Source organism: Triticum urartu, chromosome 2A (assembly GCF_056163025.1).
Source record: "Triticum urartu cultivar PI428250 chromosome 2A, HENAU_Tu73, whole genome shotgun sequence".
NCBI classification, from domain to species: Eukaryota; Viridiplantae; Streptophyta; class Magnoliopsida; order Poales; family Poaceae; genus Triticum; species Triticum urartu.
The window spans coordinates 722,519,836-722,525,388 of record NC_141874.1 but is presented as its reverse complement, the minus strand read 5'-3'; the positions used below and the strand labels follow the sequence as shown (position 1 = coordinate 722,525,388).

At 44.0% G+C, this 5,553-nt stretch overlaps 1 long non-coding RNA gene across 1 annotated transcript; it reads right to left on the bottom strand.

Annotated features, from left to right (window-relative positions):
* Nucleotides 1-2,280: 2,280 nt before the first annotated feature.
* Nucleotides 2,281-5,306, bottom strand: LOC147987172 (uncharacterized). Its single transcript, XR_015615275.1, has 3 exons — nt 4,746-5,306; nt 4,603-4,657; nt 2,281-3,133 (listed from the first exon to the last, which is right to left on the bottom strand). It is a non-coding gene; the product is annotated as an uncharacterized LOC147987172 (long non-coding RNA).
* Nucleotides 5,307-5,553: the final 247 nt, after the last annotated feature.

The following is a 5,553-nucleotide window of genomic DNA, read 5'->3' as shown; positions in this document are numbered from 1 at the left end:
GTGCTAATGGCGGCGGCGCTCGGGTGCATGCGGGCAGCTGTGAAGGACCATGGAGACAGGCAAGATCAGTAGCGGGGTGGCAAGTATGGGGCAACAAGAGCTTGCTGGACAGCTCGAGGCGCCTGGGAGAGCTTGGCAGCGACGAGCTCTTCGGCAATGGCGGACAGTGGCTTCAGTTATGGCAGCTACCTTAGTAGGAGGACGAAATCAACGAAGGTGAAAGTGGGTAAATGCACGTGATGTCATAGTGAACTGGTATGGCATCTTTTCTGGCTCAGGAAGGCTCTAAAGTGCCTTAATCGACATCGGCGATCTTCGGATTCCAACGAGGAAGATGACAATGGTTAGCACGATGCAGTGTGCCTGAGCTTGAGTTCTTCTATGGAGATGTTCAAGGCATCTAGGCGGAGCTCCTAGATTTGTTGGTGTGCCAAGGGGTGGCCGCGAGGACAGAGGGTGGCGGCGAAGTTTTCTCTCCGAGACGCTCTGGAGAGAGATAGAGAAGGGGAGAGGGAGCTGCAAAAGAGGGAAGGAGTAGAGGAGTCCATGCACGTCTCTATGGCGTGAAGATATGATCAGGACGCATAGGGCAGCGTGAAGCAGGAGGTGGCCGTCGAAGCACGAACGCGCAACATGCAGCATGCTCCTAGAGAGGGGTTGTAGATAACCCTGCCCCTCAATGGGTTTGTCTGGGCCGAAACTTACAATAGGTAAGGCCCGGGTACAATACTTCTTTTCTTAAATTCTTATATTTAAAAAAACAGATGAGTGGGACCGACCCACAGGACAAATACCACCCTTGACCGTGTCCGCTTTAGTATCCAGTCTGGGCAAACCACCTAGGGGGTGTCTGGAATGGGATTGTTTGGGGGGGTAAGGGAACCGAAAAAAGTCAAGGGTAATGTGAACCACCAACTTAGTTCAGGGTAGTAAAATAGACTTCTTCTTATAATACATTTGGTGAATTTGACCAAATTATGCAATCTAAAAAGGATAACCATAATAACATAAACCAGATGAGTACCTTTGGAAAATTATACTTTCAAGGGATGTATCAAGGGGGGGGGGGGAAGGAAGGATCAAAGGGCATCCAGCAGTGAACATGCATTGTTAGAAGGGCAGCGGCGCTTTCGAATCTCGCGCGTGTCAATGACTTTGGAGGCGCCGTGACACATGAGCTGATGCGCACAAGCTAGTGCAGAGTGAGGGCCCAGGTTTCTTAACACAAAGATCTCAGATAAAGATGCGGAAGGACAGGGGGGAGAGCAAGATCGGTAATGGGTGGCGCGGGAATCACCCACAATCTTCGTCGGTGCTCTGATGAGGTGGAAAGGCGGTGATGCGAAACAACCGCGAGGCAACGAGGATCAAGGGTGGTGACACAGCTCGGGTCGGCCGGCGCAAGATTGTCTTTGAGTGTTGGAATCAGGCTGCTTCGTGCCCTAGCGCAGCTTGTGGGTTGGGCGAGTAGGCGCTTCAATCTGAGTCGTTGCAATAGCTCCCAACATCCAGATCAAAATGGTTGTGGCTGGTGCGGCTGGATGAAGGGAGACAGGCTAGCGACAGCAGGCGGATAACGATGTGTAGTGGAGGAGACAAGTGGCGGTGGGGTCGAAGGGAAACTAGGGGTTTGCCCCCTCCTAATTAGGGTTTTCTCCGAATGGAAGGTTGAGCCTTCTGTATTCAGCAAAGGAATTTTTGTTCTATTTGTGCTCATTTTGGAGGGTTTTCAGTAGGCTAAATTGCCAAGGGATGAGACAAAGAAGAGGCCTTGTTATCAATTTATCTGTTTCTTTCTTTTCACGTGTGCCTTATGTTTCACATAACAAAGCTTTATTTATATATTTTCCTCACATTTTTCTTTGCTTTTGCTATATTTTGTAAAGATATTAAATATTTTTAAACACACTAAAAATGCCTATTGTGTATTTACAAAATTGATTACACGGCTTAAAGAATATTCACACCTTGATAATAAAATGTTTATATATTTATGAAAATGCTCATGACATTTAAAAAATTATTTGAACCATTTAAAAAATGTTCATGACAATTTATGAATTATTTGCACCATTCAAGAGAAATGTTCACATGTTAAAAAAATCATGATATTTTTTAAAATGTTCATGCCATGCCAAACTTTGAGCATGCAAATTGTAAAAATGTTTATGACATATATAAAGTGCTTTTAGCCATTTAAAAACGTTCAAAACACTTACATAATATTCACATGTTTATAAAATGTTAAAACATAATGAAATTTAAAAATGCTCACCCATCTTAAAATATGTTCATGACATTTTCAAAAATGTTCATGAAAAACTCACTTTATGGCTTTCAAAGACCACAACAAGAGGCCGCCCTAAACACAGGAACAATACAAAGTCGATGGTCCATTGGTGGGCCCGCGTCAATATATAACTCGAAAGCATAATAATCGTACTTAATTACCTTGTTAAAGAGGCCCCCTTGATATCATGTTGAATCATACCATCGCATAGTGTTGTATAGACCGAACGAGGTATTCATCCAATAACTGACTTCATATCGTCATCTCAAACGGGATGTTAGGCTACCAGATGACCTCCTAGAAGAATGACCACGGTAAAAAGTTGTGCCCCATCCATCGCCATGTCTTCTGTCTTTGCCATTTCTGCACATACTTGGTTACGAGTTGCCTTTTTCAAAGCAAACTTACCCTAGTCATCATTATCATGCACCTTCTCAGCCTTCTAGTATCATGCCACCTATCAGATGATGCATTAGAATGCCTTTCCTTGATATCTTTATTTAACCTATCCACGTGTTCCTGCTCACACTCAGTACCGCCTTGGTGCGTGAACACATTAGGTTTTAGGTTTGAAGAATCATCAAGTTGATTTCCATTATCATTAATGAGATCCTTAATAGGGAGAAAATCTCCATCTTATTGGTGATCATATGTATTCATAGGAGGACAGTAATCTTGAATGATCTCAACAATATGAGGAGAAATTTCTTTTCTATCCCACTTGGACCTCCCTTCCGTAGCAACACCAGCCAGTTTATCCTTTTTAGGCTAATGATAGTGGATGTTCAATCGTATCATATATTTGTCTCCCTTCTAGCTTATCCAACAATGTTCTTATTCTCTCTGAAATAGTCAAAGAATGTGTATACTGTGAAGCAAAAGACATCACTTCAAAAAAAAAACTTGGGACATACAAAGTGATATTAGTTGTGACAGAAAGAAAGATAGGTTGAACTACAATGCAGATAAAGCACACATGCATACTATGTGCAGAAGATTTAGATATGCATAATAAGTCAATAAGTAAAAAATTAAATTGCACAAAAGTTGTATGACAAAGTTGGATCCAAGGCACGAAAAAAACATTTTCTAGAGGGGCATGTATTTTCACTAATAGCGGAAGAGCTCCTTCTATGAAGCCAGGACATGAGATATGTTTTGAGAGTGTCTTAAAACTATCTCACATGTGGGAAATTTAATGTCACATGTACATTCCAAATTTCAGACATGATGCAGGATATCTTTATAGACACGCTGAAAGAGAATTTCCTTTTCTATTTGCCCCCGAACTCCATAGGTGAACTAAAGTGACATACATGTCTATGCAGCAAAACATTACATGATTTTTTGCAAACAAAGCTAAAAATATCTATAACATGGAAACAAATAACTATAAATGTTCAATATCAACAGTGTGTGATTAACCACAAGTGTAGGGGATCGCAACAGTTTTCGAGGGTAGAGTATTCAACCCAAATTTATTGATTCGACACAAGGGGGGCCAAATAATATTCTCTAGTATTAGCAGCTTAGTTGTCAATTCAACCACACCTGAAAGACTTAATATCTGCAGAAAAGTATTTAGTAGCAAACTAGTATGGAAGTAACGGTGACAGTAGCAGAAGTAACAATAGAAGTTTTGTAGCAATCATATCAGTGGCAACGGAAAAGTAACGGAGCAAAGATCATTATGAAACGAACTCGTAGGCAATGGATCAATGATGGATAATTATGTCAGATGGCATTCATCATGCAACAGTTATAACATAGGGTGACACAGAACTAGCTATAATTCATCATTATAATGTAGGCATGTATTCTGAATATAGCCATACGTGCTTATTGAAAAGAACTTGCATGACATATTTTGTCCTACCCACCCATGGCAGCGGGGTCCTATTGTTAATCATACTAAATCACATGCATATGCTGAAACAACATATAGGTGCCTAGGCGGCTTTGATCTAAATGATCAGCAACTAATGTACTATGTGTGTGCTAAGTGTATGAACATATTTGAGACCTACAAGTGATGGGATGGTTGATGGGCAGTGGCGACCCCCCCCCTTGGGCACTGCTAAATAAGGTCCAGAATTTTATTTAGTCTTATTGTATAATCTGGAAGGTATTGTTTGGCCAAGTTATTCAAATACGGAAAGAAATATGTATATAAATTAGGGAAAAATCATAAATAAAAGGTTGCAATTATAGATATAGAATGAAATCAGAAAAGAAAGACTATTTAGGAGCCATCAGCAAAAATAAGATAAAGAAAATGATGGCAATTGGGGCATATGAGTTGAAAGGAGTACCATTGCCCATGATGTCGAAGTAGATGTTACTAGACCGCCAACCAATGAGAAGGAACTGCGATGCAAACAATTGAAGTTTAGTTTAAGAGTAGGAAAAATTCGAGGCTTGTGTATTTCAATTTCCAAAATGAAGATGCATTAACCCTAAGCTTTTCGCTAGTGCGGGCCGGCAAGATTGTGGGGCGGCGGCGGCGACCAAGGGAGAGGGTCGCAGGCGGGAAAGATCGTGAGGCGGCGTGGGCCGGCAAGATTGTGGGGCGGCGGCGGCCAAGGGAGGGTCAGAGGCCGGAAGGATTGTGGGGCGGCGCGGGCTAGCAGGATTGTGGGCCGGCACCGTCATACAAGGGAGGGGGTCGCAAGCTGGAGGGATTGTGGGGCGGCGCGGGCCGGCAGGATTTTACGGCGGCGGCACCGACGAAGAAAGAGGGTTGCGAGGGGGGACAGGCGTGGGTCGGCAAGATTGTGGGGCGGGCGGTGGCGGCCAAGGGATATGTTCGGAGGCCGGAAGGATTGTCGGGAGGCACGGGCCGACAGGATTGTGGGGCCGGTGGCGGCGCCGTCCAAGGGAGAAGGTCGCAAGCCGGAAGGATTGAGGGGCGGCGCAGGCCAGTAGGATTCGGGGGTGGCGGCGCCGGCCTAGGGAGAGGGTCACGGGAGGAGGGTGGCGCGGGGCGGCAGGATTGTGGTGCGGGTGGCGGCGGCGGCCAAGGGAGACCACAGGATAGGTTTGGGTGGGTGGGGGTGGTTGGCCGATCTAGGTTTTAATGGGGATTCAGCAAGCAAATAGAAAAACACAGTGATTCATCAACATAGAAATTTTTGCATCCCAACTCTAAAAGAAAAAGTATGCCCAACAAGGTTAACTAACTGTATAAGGTTAGTTTGTAACTAGAATTTATTGAACTTTCCCTATGACAGTGCATACACAACGTTCCTCTTGAGCTGTGGGCA